The 13,976-nt window shown below is 50.4% G+C and overlaps 1 long non-coding RNA gene across 1 annotated transcript in view; it reads left to right on the top strand.

Annotated features, from left to right (window-relative positions):
* Window positions 1-12,321, top strand: part of LOC146813149 (uncharacterized) — a 47,991-nt gene extending 35,670 nt beyond the window's left edge. The window contains exon 4 of the long non-coding RNA XR_014966017.1: window positions 11,989-12,321. This is a non-coding gene — a long non-coding RNA (uncharacterized LOC146813149). The remainder of the gene's footprint in view (window positions 1-11,988) is intronic.
* Window positions 12,322-13,976: the final 1,655 nt, after the last annotated feature.

Below are 13,976 nucleotides of genomic sequence, written 5' to 3'. Positions count from 1 at the left end.
GTAGTTAGCCCTGATCACAATTTCCGGGTCCCTGTGAAACCATACACCCAAATATTTTACCGGGTCCGTTTTCCACTCCAATGGGTAGTCTATGTGGTGCGGGTGCGTGGTGTCGGTCAAGGGAATAATCAGTGATTTGGCCCAGTTTATAGTGACACCAGACTGCCTCGCGAATTTTATGTATTCCCGCAGCAGCGGGTTCAGATTGGTCTGCGGATCTCTCACATATAGCAGCATATCGTCTGCATATAATGATATGTGCAATGGCCTTTGCGGAAACTGCAGGGCCGAATAGTGATGTCCCTGCCTTATCCTGCAGGCAAGAGGTTCCAGTGCTAATGCGAACAAGAGAGGGGATAGCGGGCATCCCTGCCTCGTCCCCCTCCGGATAGCTATGGTGTCTGAGATATAATTATTTACCTTAATCCTCGCCACAGGTGCATCATACAATAGATGAATCCACTGGAGAAACATGAGCGGGAAGCCCATCCTTCTCAGCACTTTAGTCATATATGTCCATTCTAACGAGTCAAAGGCTTTGGCCGCGTCTAGAAAGACCGCCGCGGCCTTCGTCTCTGGTGTCAAGTAATGGGAAAGCGCAAACAGCGTTCGTGTATTGTGCGCTGTGGAGCGCTCAGGTATGAATCCAGACTGGTCAGGTAAGACCAGTCTGGGCATCAGCGGGTTCAATCGGGCAGCCAGTAACTTGGCCAATATTTTGTTGTCTACGTTTATGAGGGACAGTGGTCTATATGAGTCGCAGAGCTCCGGGTCTTTCTGTGGCTTGGGGAGTGCCAATAGTAAGGCTTCGCGTAGGGTTGGCGGCAGGCGCTGTTGCTCGTGGGCATTACCATACATTTCCACCAACCGGGGGGCAGCTGGTCCACAAACGCCTTATAAAATTCGCACGTGAAGCCATCAGGACCCGGCGCCTTACCATTCGGCAGCGACTTAATTATTTCTGTGACCTCTTCCACCGTGACGGGCTGGGATAGGTATTCACGATGTGCATCCGAAAGCCACGCTATCGCCACATCGTCGAGGTACTCCCCGACTTCAGCCTCGGAGGCCGTAGGTCTGGAGGTATACAGCTCCCCGTATGCAGTCATAAATTCCCCTACTATTTCGCGCTCCCCATATTTCCGCTCTCCTAGTTGTCCGCGTATCACCTGTATGTTCTGCGGTGCACGTCCCTCGCATATGTTAGTCGCCAACCGCCTACCTGGCCTGCCGCCCTCCCCGTATGCCCTCGCCACCTGCCGTTTCATGGTATATTTAATTTCATCGTCCGCAAGCTTTTGGAACTCGGTCAGAGCTGTCCGAATGTCCCCCAGTGTCCGAGCATTTTGAGTGCGCTCGTATTCACGCTCCAGTGCTCGGAGCTCGTCCTCTTTGGCTCCGATTTGCTTTTGAATATCTTTAAGGATGCCCGCATTAGTGCTGATGCAGACGCCACGTATAGTGGCCTTACAGGCCTCCCATAACACTCCCGAGTCAGGCGCAGTGGACGCATTATTTTCAAAGTAGTCCTGTATCGCCTGCCCAATGGTATCAGCGTATGGGGGGTCTATGAGAGCCTTAGCATTAAATCTCCAGCTAAATGGAGGTGGCGTGTAGTTTGGGAGCTCCAAGGTGAGGAGCACCGGGTTGTGATCGGAAAGTGTTCTAGGGAGGTGACAAATCTCCCTCGTCCACAGTGCAACCTCCCCTGAGACCAACCAGTAATCAATACGGGACCAGCTACCTCGCGACGTAGTCACATGAGTAGCAGCCAGCTCAGCCGGGTGTCTACTCCTCCAAATGTCAGTGAGTGTTCTATCTGCCATTATGTCCTGAAGGACATGGAGTGCGCGCTTATGGGGTTCTGTAGTCGCCCCTGATCGGTCAATGGCGTCGCAGAGTGCAATATTAAAGTCTCCCCCCCACACCACGTGCGAAGTCTGCATGTCGCGCAGTTTGCTCCACAATGTTTGGTAAAATTGTGGATCGTCCACATTAGGCCCATACACATTTACCACAGCCAGCCGTTGCCCCCGCAGGAGACCAGTCAAAATGACATACCTCCCCACGTCATCTCTCTCAACCTTCTCAATTGTATATTTAAGTCCTTTTCTGATGAGCACCATCACCCCCCGCGCATATGAGGAGTAAGATGAATAGTGCACTGATTCAGCCCATCGACGGCCCACAGGTATTCGGCGTGACGGTGCGCAGTGGGTTTCCTGCAGTAGTGCAATGTCTACGCGCTGCCTGTCTAGATATGCCAACGTGTGCCTTATTTTTTTGGGGTTACCAAGTCCCCGGACATTCCATGTTAATAAACGAATATATCCCGCCTTCAGACCTGTATCAGTCATTCCCTCATGTCAGCATGTATGTCCCATGTACCCCCCCCTCCAGCGCGCTTCCCTATCATTTGCGTAGCGGGTAGTGACCTCCTGTTTTTTTGTCTCAGCAAACGTACTTGGATTTCAGCAGTGCGCCTCTTGTACCGTGACCAACATTTCAACTGCCCAACCAGATCCCTCTCCCCCCCACCCACTTCAGCACCCCAACCATGCCAAAGACACACCCCATAACTAAGTTTAAACATTAAAGTAACTGAATACGGGGATCTCCCTTCTTTTCGGGGGGACCGCCGAGAACACACCACTCCATCCAATTCAATGGATGTGGACAAGGACAGCTACTTGATCAGACCCCAGTGGGCCCCATCTCCGTGTAAGCATCCGAGTGACTTTCCCCAGGGCTCATCGCAGCTGCAGCAGCGTTCATAATATCCCATTTACAGTTTTACTGTCCTGCTGGCCAACTAGTTCTCGCCAGTCTTTAGGGTGGCCCTCCTCCCGCAGCTTACCTATGCATTTATGATCTAGTCCTGGGAGGCAGGAATTGTCTCTGCTGCTGCTCCTCTGGCGGGGCCATCCGCAGTCCCTGTAAAATCCCCTATGCTCTCCCAGCATGGATCGGCTGTTCCCCACGCCACGCAGGTCCCATCTGGCAATGGAGTCCCACCACCGGTGGCCCGCAGGCATTAGGGAGGTCTATATCACCAAGACGGACATATCGGCCCCGCCATCGTCCATCCGTTCCTCACAGTCCCCAGCGTGTATGTACGCAGCAGTTGCAGCTTCCGTCTGTGCTTTGCCATAAGTCGTTTTACCGGCCATTGTGCCCTTCGCAGCCCAGTCCGTCAGGGCCATAGGCGCATCCCACGGTATGGAGTCACTTAGGCGTTCTTTTGGCATTTTGTTTTTGCACAGGCGTTCAGTCAGCGTCTTCGTGTGGCTCGATTCTCCTCTTGTCCTTTCGCTTAATACCGATTTTTTTGATCAGGTCATGCGCCTCCCGTGGCGAGTGGCACAGTGCCGCATGTCCCTCGTGTGTTATTCGAAGCCGGGCGGGATACAGCATGGCATAATCAACCCCCATCTCTCGAAGTTTCTTTTTCGCCGGGTTAAACTCTTTCCGTGCTTGTTGAACTGCAATTGTAAAGTCCGGATAGAACGCCAGAGTGTTCCCTTGGTGCGTGATTTGTTGTTTTTCACGCGCTATGCGGAGGACAGCATCGCGATCCCTGTAATTGAGGACTCTGGCTGCTATAGGCCGCGGGGGCGCCCCGGGCTTCGGCCTCGGGGCCAGTGACCTGTGTGCCCGCTCAATGAGGAACATCGGGGAGAGGTGCTCCGCGCCCACAACTTCCTTAATTAGCTCTTCGACGTACGTCTCCATCCGTCCAGTGTTGGTTTACTCCGGAACCCCCGTGATTCTAACGTTATTGCGTCGTGAGCGCGCCTCTAAATCTTCTGCCTTGTTTCTCAGCACCTCCATCAGTCTCTCAGCCTCCGTGAACTTTTGAGTCGTGGTTTGCGAAACGTCCTCCAGCGCCCCAATTCGGGTCTCCGCTTCTGTCAGGCGTTCTCCGTGCGCGTCCAGTTTTGCCGCCATGTTGTCGACACGTAGCGTGATAGTGTCTAGTTTGCCATGGACATCTTGTAGGCTCCTCTGGATGGCCTTCAGCGTCTCCGCCATTCCCTGTGGTGTCGATTCCTCAGCGCCTGGTACTTCATCTGGTGGCATTACAGCGCCTTTAGTCTGGCGCTTAGTCTCAAATGGAAGCTTTGACTGGGTCTTCTCTGGTTTCCCCATTGTGCCCACTGGCGCCCTTGGGTCTCCGGGGCCGGCCGACACCGTCACCGAGGTAGGGGGTGTCGTGGTAGTATGGCCGCTGTTCAGGCTCTCACTGTGTTGTGGCACTCTGGGATCCAGCGCCGCCCTTCAGCACCACAGCGATCGTCGCGCGGCCCAGCTCTCACCGGCACACCGGCAGGCCTGCGTAGTCGGCAGCCCCCAGGGCACGCTCCGTGTGATGTTCGCGGGAGCAGCGCCGCCCCAGCCCCCTATGTCTCTCACCAGTGTCCGGGCTGCACAATATCAGGCAGGCAGTCTGTAGTATCCTTCCACTCCGGCTTCCCGCAGCATCCCTCCGTTCCTACGATCGCTACCGCAGCCCAGCGTTACGCATTTGTTCCAGCCGCGCCGCCTCACCACGGCCCAGTCCTCACCTCTGATCGTCAATCAGCATTTCGCTCCGTCCAGGGCAGCGTCCGTCCGCAGCGCCACCGCAGCGCTCTCCGGTCGCCGTCCGAACTTTCAGGGCCACCGCGACTCGCCAGCAAAGGTGAGCTGAGGGCAATTCCGTGGCAGCAGCGCCCACATTGAGCGCTCGTCAGTGGCTGGGCCGCTACCTGCACGATTGCGTCTTCGCTTCAGCGGGTGCCGCCATCTTGGGAGCCGTTAGTCTCTCGCATCCCAGACCACCTTAGCCCGTGTTTTTAGGAGTTGCAGGGCAGCTGGGCTGTTTACATGCTCCCCTTCTGTTGCGGGCAGCTTCCGATCAGTGCAGGGACATTTCCTGGTTGCAAAACGTCCCCGGTCATGCTTTTTTCGCCATTTTCAGTCCTCGTCCGGCGGAGCTGTCTCAAGAGGCAGCCATTCCGCTGTGCGCCCTCTAGCGCCCCCCGTCCTTTCCCATCTTGGACTTGATTTTCAGGATGGAAGAAGCAATTCTGCACTAAGACATAATTATAATAACAAATGATGTCATTGTCACCTTCCCACAATGCCTGAGCTTCCTTCCTGTGATTCTGCTTCCATGTGAGTGATTGAGATATCAATGGCAAGATGACTGACAGTGGCATCCAGTTGTTTGTTTGTGCACAATTTCAAAGCAGGGCCTTGTGCTCCCCATGGCAGAGCACATTGTCAGAGTTCTTGGTAGGGAGTTTTCACTGACTCTTTTGTGGAGCATGATCCCAGGTGTGTATTTTGGTGTAGGTTGGAGGGGTGTGTGTGACAGGGGCTGCCGGTAGATGTAGTCAGAGCTGGCAGTCCTCCTCCCCCAGTCCCGACATCCCACCATGCAGCATACTTCCATTGCAGGGAGTAGTAGTCACCTTTCAGGCTGTCTGGTATTGGTGTCCTGTCAGTTAGATCCCAAGGTCCAGCTGGGCCTTGTGCTCCCCACAGCAGGGCCTAGTGTCAGCCATCTTGGCAGTACTTTTGCACTCCCTGTGAGGTGAGCATGGTTCAGTGTGAGCTTGCAGGAACATGTGGGTGGGGTCTTTGGAGCTGGGGGGCTTTCTTGGTCCTTGGCCTTGGGCACTGACACAAATGGGCTTTGGGGTCTGGCCCACGGGTGCTCAGGGTGCTCTCTCTTTGTTGTTCCCAGCCCTGATCCCCCAGTCTGCCCTGCCCAAGTCCTCCTAACGCGGGGTAACGTGCACTGCTACATTGCTGCATCATGACTGATTGAATGCCTGCTGTGTTTTAACAATAATTGTTTGCTGAATTGGCACTTTGTACTTTGCTTGAGGAAAACCATTCCTTTTAAATCTTTTTAATCTTCGAACACACTTTGTTGAACCGTGAACATGGTGTCTGCCTGTAAGAGTGGGCCCGCAAGCTCAGGGCAGCGTTCTAGCCATTCTCTGCTCCCTGCCCATAATTACTGTGATGTGCCAACTGCGCAGTGGGTAACGTACGCTGCTGTATTTTTACATCACAACTGATTGAATGCATGCTGTGTTTTAATATCAATTGTTTGCTGAATTTGCACTTTGCACTTTGCTCGAGGACAACCATTCCTTTAAATCTTTTAACACCCTTGTTGAACCGCGAGCGCGGTGTCCACCTGTAAGAGTGGGCCCGCAAGCTCAGGTCAGCGTTCTAGTCATTCTCTGCTCCCCGCCCATAAATACCATGATGTGCCGACCGTGCAACAGGTAACGTGCACTGCTGTATTGTTGCATCATGACTGATTGAATGCCTGCTGTGTTTTATTAATAAATGTTTGCTGAATTTGCACTTTGCACTTTGCTCAAGGAAAACCATTCCTTTTAAATCTTTTTCATCTTTCAACACCCTATGTTGAACCGCGACCGCGGTGTCCACCTGTAAGAGCAGGCCGCAAGCTCAGGTCAGCGGTCTAGTAATCCTCTGCTGCCCGCTCATAAATACAGTGATGCGCTGACCACGCAGCGGGCGTGTGCTGCGGGTGCGCCGCTGTTGCACCACTGGCACAGCAAAGACAAGCTTGTCTGTGCCCATCCACGTCCCAGAGGCGGCCGGGACAGGACTCGCCAACGAAGATTTACCTGCTGATGGTAAGCTCCTTTGCTATAGCGGGTTGCAGCTCATGGCCATGGGTAGGAGAGTGAGCTGCCACTCCCTCATGCCCTTGCCCAAAGACTTTCATAGTCTGAACTGCACCCATTGCGGCTGGGTTTCCTCTAACTTAAACACAAGGGAGACTCCAGAAAGTACAGTCAAGCCTGCCTGTAAAGGGACCAAGCCTGATAATGAGAAGGGCCTTTTGAAAGCGATGCTTCTCAATACATGATCCCTGAACAAACATGCCCTCCAAATTTACGATTTACTCATGGAAAAGAGCCTGGACCTCCGTTTTTCTAGACATGGCTCACTGAAGCATCGAATCCCACTATTGCTTTGGCCATCCCTCTGGGCTATCTGTTGCTTAGGAAGGATCGGACGACTGGTATTGGGGTGGCATCTCCATAATTTTTAAACACCATTTCTTGTGCACTATGGTTTTTATAGATGACATAGGGGGAGCCGAGAGTCTGGTATTCCATGTAAGGGTGTCAGTGCAACAATCTGTGGCATGCATCCTAATCTACAGACCATCCGGACCTGCGGGCCAGTTCCTTCAATCTATCAGCAATGCTGTTGCTCCTCTGGCCATTAATTTTAAACACTGCCTAGTTTAAGGTGATGCTAATATCCATATGGATAATTCCACTGAACGGGAGCCTATTAAATAATGTGATTCACTAGCTTTTTTTAAAATGACTGCTTATGTCCTTCAGGCGACTCATGAGAAAGGACATATTTCACACCAGATTTTCTCTACTGATCCAATTGTGACTTCTGCTCTGGTTCCAAAAGTATGGTCTGATCACTCGATCGATTTCACGATTGAGAAGACGCATAACTCCTGTAAATTCCAGAGAAGGCCTCCCTCCCACAGCTGCAGGCCTTTTAGCCAAATTACAGCTGAGGCTCCCACTACCACCCTCAGCAATAACCCGATACCCTTCCACGGGAACGTGGAAAAGGATGCAGAAGGGTTGGATAATTGGCTCGCCCCCTACTCTGTGAGACCTGTCAAGGCCTTGTGTGCCTCAGCACAATGGTTTACAGTCATCCTCAGGAAAAGCAAGAGTAACTGCAAAAGGCTAGAGAGGGCATGGCAAATGTTTTTTTAGCCCCGCTGATAAATTTACCTATAAACAGGCACCGAAGGTGCACTATAAAAAAGTCTAGGAAGAGAACAAACTTTTCATCTCCTCAAAAATAGCTCAGTCTGCTAACCATAGTAAAGAAATGTTTAAGGCAGTGAAGGAATTTTTATCCCCAAGCGCTGTTGCAAGGCCTTTTACTCCAGGAGAAGCCTGGACAAGCCATTTAGCCTCCTATTTCCACGAGAAAATTAAACCCATTCAAGACTCTTTTTCTCTGCTGCCTAGGTTGAAATTCAAGCATTTTTTATCCCGGCGACACAGCCTAGGGGCCCGCTGCTCATGCAGTATCCCCCTATATCCGTGGACAACTCTCTGAAAATCATGAAGGCCCTTAAATCCGGTTCCCCGTCTGACCCCTGTCCAGCCAAGTTCCTGGCATCACTAGCAGAGGTAATTAACCCTGCGTTGAATCGGATTCTTAATGCCTCTTTGGAGTCTGGGCTTGTCCCGGACAAGTGGAAGAATGGAAAATATTCCCCCATTAAAAAAAAACAAGGGCAGATCTGAAGCTAGTCGCAAATTATAGGCCAATCTCTCTGCTTCCTTTTTTCTTGAAGGTACTGGAAAAATATGTTAATGGTGTTATTATCACATATGCGGAAACCAATCAAGTTTTCCAGCAAAGTCAATCCGGTTTTAGGTCTAAGTTTAGTCCAGAAACTGCGCTTCTAGAAATCTCAGAGGCCATCAAGGAGACCTTAGACAAAGGGGGAAAGGCTGTGCTGATACTGCTGGATTTATCAGCGGCCTTCGATACTGTGCCCCATGATCAGCACCTCCTGAGACTCCAAGAATGCAGCTGTGGGGGCACGGTTCTCCCATGGTTCTCCTCTTTTCTGAAAGACCCACAACAGTCTGGTCACTTCCTTTTGCAGAGCCCATTCCCTCCCTAAAGGTGGGGTCCTGCAGGGTTCAATTCTTAGCCCCACACTTTTTTACCTTTATATGACCCCCTTGGAGCATCTGGTTGAAGCCCATGGAGCCAAGATCATGTCATATGCAAACGACACACAATTGCTCTTCACTTGCGATAAGAAGACAGCTTTTTGAGGGAAAGTGATACACTCTTGCCTGTCAGAAGTGTTTTCCTGGTTTTAACTCTAACAACTTAAGTGTAATCCCAATAAGTCGGAAATGAGCCTATTAGGTCTCCCTTCAGATACTGTTTGGGGAATCTCGTGGCCACAGGATATGTCTCCTCCCACCACCTCAGTAAAGACCATCAAAAATGTAGGAGTCAGGATGGAGGACAATCTATCCATGAACGGCCAAGTACAGGCTGTAGCAGGCTCTTGTTTTGGAGTGCTCAAAATGGTGAAGCTGTTCTTGCCTCTTCTGTTGGTAGCTCACAGGAAAACTGTGGTCCAGGCACTGGTTTATCCAGGCTGGACTATGTCAACGTTCTCTATTTAGGCATCCAATAATACCTGTTGACACGCCTACAAGTAGTACAGAATGCTGCGGCCAGAGAAATACTTATGTTGGGATCAAAAACATGGATGTCTACCCACCTGAGAACTATGCACTGGCTGCCAATCCATAAGAGGATAGTCTTTAAATCAAGGCCTTGGCCTTCAAATCTCTTCATGGGATGGGGGCCCCCTACCTGAGGAAGAAAGTCCAATTCTACTACCCGCGTCGTGCTCTGAGGTCTGCGGCACTTCCGTCACCCGCATTCCTAAATTTGCCCATGCTCAAATTAGTGGTCCCTTCTTCCAGGTACAAGCAGTGCAGCTTTGGAATAAGCTGCCGCTGGCACTCAGACAGATGCATGAGCTTCTTCCTTTCAGGAAGTTCCTGAAAACCTGGCTATTCCAGCAATGGCGTATCATTTGCCAGTTCAGAGCTCACAGTTAGCCCCACCCAGCATGTTCAGCGCCGGGACACTCTATGAAGTAGCCGTGCGCTTTATAAATCTCTAATAACATAGCATAACATAATAACAATGCAGGGTCCACTCCCCAATCTTTTCTGACTAGCTCAGGTCCTCGTTACACAGGGGTCAGAACCTGGGAGACAGAGTTCGCTACCTCTATTCTGGTCCTCATTGAGGCTGGCATCTTACTTAAGAAGACATGATTTGGTGCCTGTAAAAAGTGTGTTGTATGGCAGAATTTAGGTGAACACTGGTGGGGGCTGAAATGTGAGTCTCCTACTTACTCTGACTTCAGTTGCATAACTTCTCCCACTGCTGCCTATGCTCCCAAACGGCGTATGCACTGCTAGGTCTGCCACCTACTGCTAGGTTGAAGGGGAGGTGGTGCTGCACATAAAAAACTAGCAGAGCCACCTCTACCTCAGAGAATATCGTGTGGTGTGGCACCCTTTTGCTGAGTGGCTGCCTGCAAGGTAGGCGGCTGCTGGTTTTGCTGGTTCGGGGGGACTGGCTCTGCTGTGGCACTGGGTGGGGGAAGAGAAAAAAAGTAAAAACAGGAAGGAAAAAGAAGGAAGGAGAAAAATAAGAAAGTAAAGTGAAAAATAAAAAAAAGTCAAGCAAAAAAGACCAAAAAATGTTGAAGAAATGTAAAATACAAAAGCACGAAGACACAGGGGAAGGTAATGAATAAAAATTAGGGGTAGATATGTTTTAGAAGTGTCAAATTAGATAGATTAAGAGGTATTAAAAAAATAGGCCCCAGCACCATAAACAGAGCAATAACAGGATAAACGCTCCCATGCGAACCACGAGGTGCTCTTTGTGCCTGATTTCCGGTGAAAGAACACACTTTGCATTGCATACTTCGCTTGAACAGGCATGACAAGCAACTCTGCTTGCTCGCAGAAATCTTTGTAGCGCTGCCACTACACGTAATTCTGTATAGTCAACTATGCTCTAGCTGACAACAGGACACCAATGCCTGACAGCCTGAATGTAAATTGTGACTCCCTGCAATGGAAGCATGACACATGGGGTATTATCTGGCCTCTGTGGGTGAAGGAGGTCCTGCAATGACTCAAAATGCCATCAATGCAGCCTCAAAGCACACGTTCTCAGCCACAACAAAGCGCACCCTTGAGACCAATCACTCCAAAAGTAAATGCCTTGGGAAGATGGCTGACACATGATCACGATGTATGAATTGGCTGCAAGTCACAACCTTGCACTGGCCAACTCAAACACATCTACACTCACAGCCATTTGATTTGTAGGTATCCTTCCACTCTCTGGAGATGCAGTGTCCCTGTGGTGTCCCCTGACCTGGCTGTGAAGGTGTGTCTCATAGACGACAATTGGGGAGATGTAGACATAGTACATAGCAACAAACACACACACAATGTCACCTATACATCATTGACTGTGGACACCTGACAGTGAGTAGAATGGACACTCACATATAGCTGACACTGTAGCTTGGTGTCATTCACAAAATGTGCAGTTGTGAGCTGCATTTCAATCCCACATCGGTCTGCGTTGTACACATCATTCACATAACACATCATACACTGTCATGGACACCTCAAACACAATGACTAACCTGGACTGCACCTGAGGAGGCATGCAACTCAAAGCAGATGAACACACACCTCTGCCCATCACTATCATGAGCATGGAAAAGCAAGAGAGCTTCTGTGCCCAATCCCTCTCCCTATGGAGGAATTTGACAATAGGGAAGGCGTTACCACCTACAAAACTCAGCAACAACTTCATTAGCTACGCCAACACCATGACTTGTATGAAAAGAGATGTGAACCAGTAACAGACAACAAAATAGTATCTCACATTGGATCTCAGGCATACTTTACTGCAACCATGTTGCACAGACACACCAATGTGATGCACAGAGGAAAGAAAAGAATCACACAACACATGGCCCAAGCTTGCTACATACCCCAAGTGCAAATGTACATGTGGCATTGTTAAAGCACAAATGTGGACAGGGATAAAACAGCTGTGTCAGGCATGTGATGGAACGTGAGTGGCAATGGCCAACTACAGACAATTGTTCAATACATGAGCTGGTCATGCACACAGCTTGACGTGTACATCGCAATGCTCCAGGTTTCCATTGCAAAGTGCTTCAACAATATCAACCCCTTTCTGTCACAACTTAGGACAATGCAATGTACAGATTCTCATAATGATGTCCAGTGGCAAATGTCATATGTGTGAAACGTTGAGGTCTGTAGAAACATAACATACATTGTGTGTCTCCTCCAACCACAGGGGATGCTGGGGACACAGCAGGACCTGAAGAAGAGTCCCAGTCCCAGACTCTGGCGGACCCTGAGCTCTCCGGTGAGGATCACTATCTGTCCTCTTCGGACGACTACCCTGACCGACCTGGCACCTCTGGTGTGAGTCATCATGCAGCCCCAGCAGCAGTAACATCAGCACCCCCGGCAACCAATCCTGCCACATCTGACACCAGACAGAGTACCCATGCCGATATGGACAGGCCCAGGCCACAGAACTACAATGGAACAGGTACACAGGGCACCCCGGAATCAAGGGACAACACCACCGGCACAAACACTTAAGGAGGCCCAGTGTCGCCTGTGCTGGCCACGGCAGGTCCTGCCCCTGTGGGTCGGGGCGGTGGGAGGGTGGGCAGGCAGAGGACACGGCCTGCAGAGGGAGTTGGACTGCATGATGAGCCACACCTGGCACGCATCATAGATGCGTACCAGGAAAGCACCGGAGGGTTTGGACAAGTCGTGGGGATCCTCAAGGAACTCAAAGAACAGCAGGCTGCCCATCATGCCCGCTTGGACACCCACATGTCCCGGGTGGAGTTCAAGTGGGACAAATTGGATGAACTAACAGCGGAGCATCGGGACATTCTGACATGCCTCTGCCAGATCAGCACCAACATGACTACACCTCCCTGTGCGCTCACATCTGTTGCCACAACATCCGTAACATCCACAGGGAGGGAGGAGGACTCTGGCGGAGAGTCCTCGGCACTGCAGCAGCCTGCACATGAGGGTCCCCCGAGAAAGAAGAGGGGTCATCCAAAGAAGGGCAATTAAGACGCTGATGGCCATGCATGTCCCCCAGGAACCCAACACCTGGTCCTGATATCGTCCTTTGTGTGCAAACCAGTTAACCTTGTCTATCTGCATCCAAATCACCCACTTGACAAAGTTATGACAATGCACCAAATGACTGTGGATTCTACTCTGGACATTTCAACTCCCAAGACTACCAACTCACCTGTGAACTTTGGATTACCATCACATTGTACAGCACTTCAAATTCCGTTCACCATCCTTACACATGTTTGGAAATAAAATCACAATCACACAATACTTGCCTCTGTCGTGATTCCTACTTGGTTTGTGCCATGGCGATGATGAGCTGCTAAGGAGCACTGTGCATGTAAACTAATACAGCAATGCGAACACCGTTATATGAGTCATGTGAATGTGACACATATGAGGAAGAGACACCACTCGGACAACACAACACATACTCACCAGGGCCCTCTAACTCATAGCCAACACTGATGTCAACAGAAAATACAGTGGAATGCACACACACAACACCCATCCTGGGTCAGTGGCAAGCAGCCCACAGGTACAGGATGCGAAATACTGTCGGATGTGTGGACACACACGGAGCACATCCCAAAGTGAAGGGCAGGTTTATTAAATATTCGCAATGTGAGAATTCCACAACTGATGCACGTTAACCTCACGTGACAGTGAGCAGAAAATTAAACATGTGGTGAACAATGAAAGTCCAGGGGTTAGTGGCACATCATTGGTTTGGACAATGAGTACTTGCACTCTGGAACAAGGATCTGGGTCTTGGGGTTCAGACCAAACCATACAGCATCCAAAGTACCCTGTGAAGGACAGACAGAAAACACAATCAAAAACACAGATATACAATAGACAACAACAATATACATGCCCAAAACAAAACACTAACTTCCCAGACACAACCTAACAATCAGGGAAACACTGTTTGGGAGTACAAACTACCTGAAATGACACATCACAGCAAAAATCCTGACAAGTAGCATACTGCCACACTCAATCAGCACCAGTGTACCACCAACATAGGTTAGGCTGACACAATACTTTGACAACACATACCTGTATACTGACATTCATGTGAAGAAGTTCTGGATCAGCTGGCTCCGAACATCATCATCACGCTCATCATCACTGGCATCATGCCCCAGAGCAGCATCTTCCACGGCTGGT

This window comes from Triturus cristatus, chromosome 7 (assembly GCF_964204655.1).
Source record: "Triturus cristatus chromosome 7, aTriCri1.1, whole genome shotgun sequence".
NCBI classification, from domain to species: Eukaryota; Metazoa; Chordata; class Amphibia; order Caudata; family Salamandridae; genus Triturus; species Triturus cristatus.
Note: the sequence above shows the minus strand (reverse complement) of the source record. Positions and strands in the feature narration are given on the sequence as shown.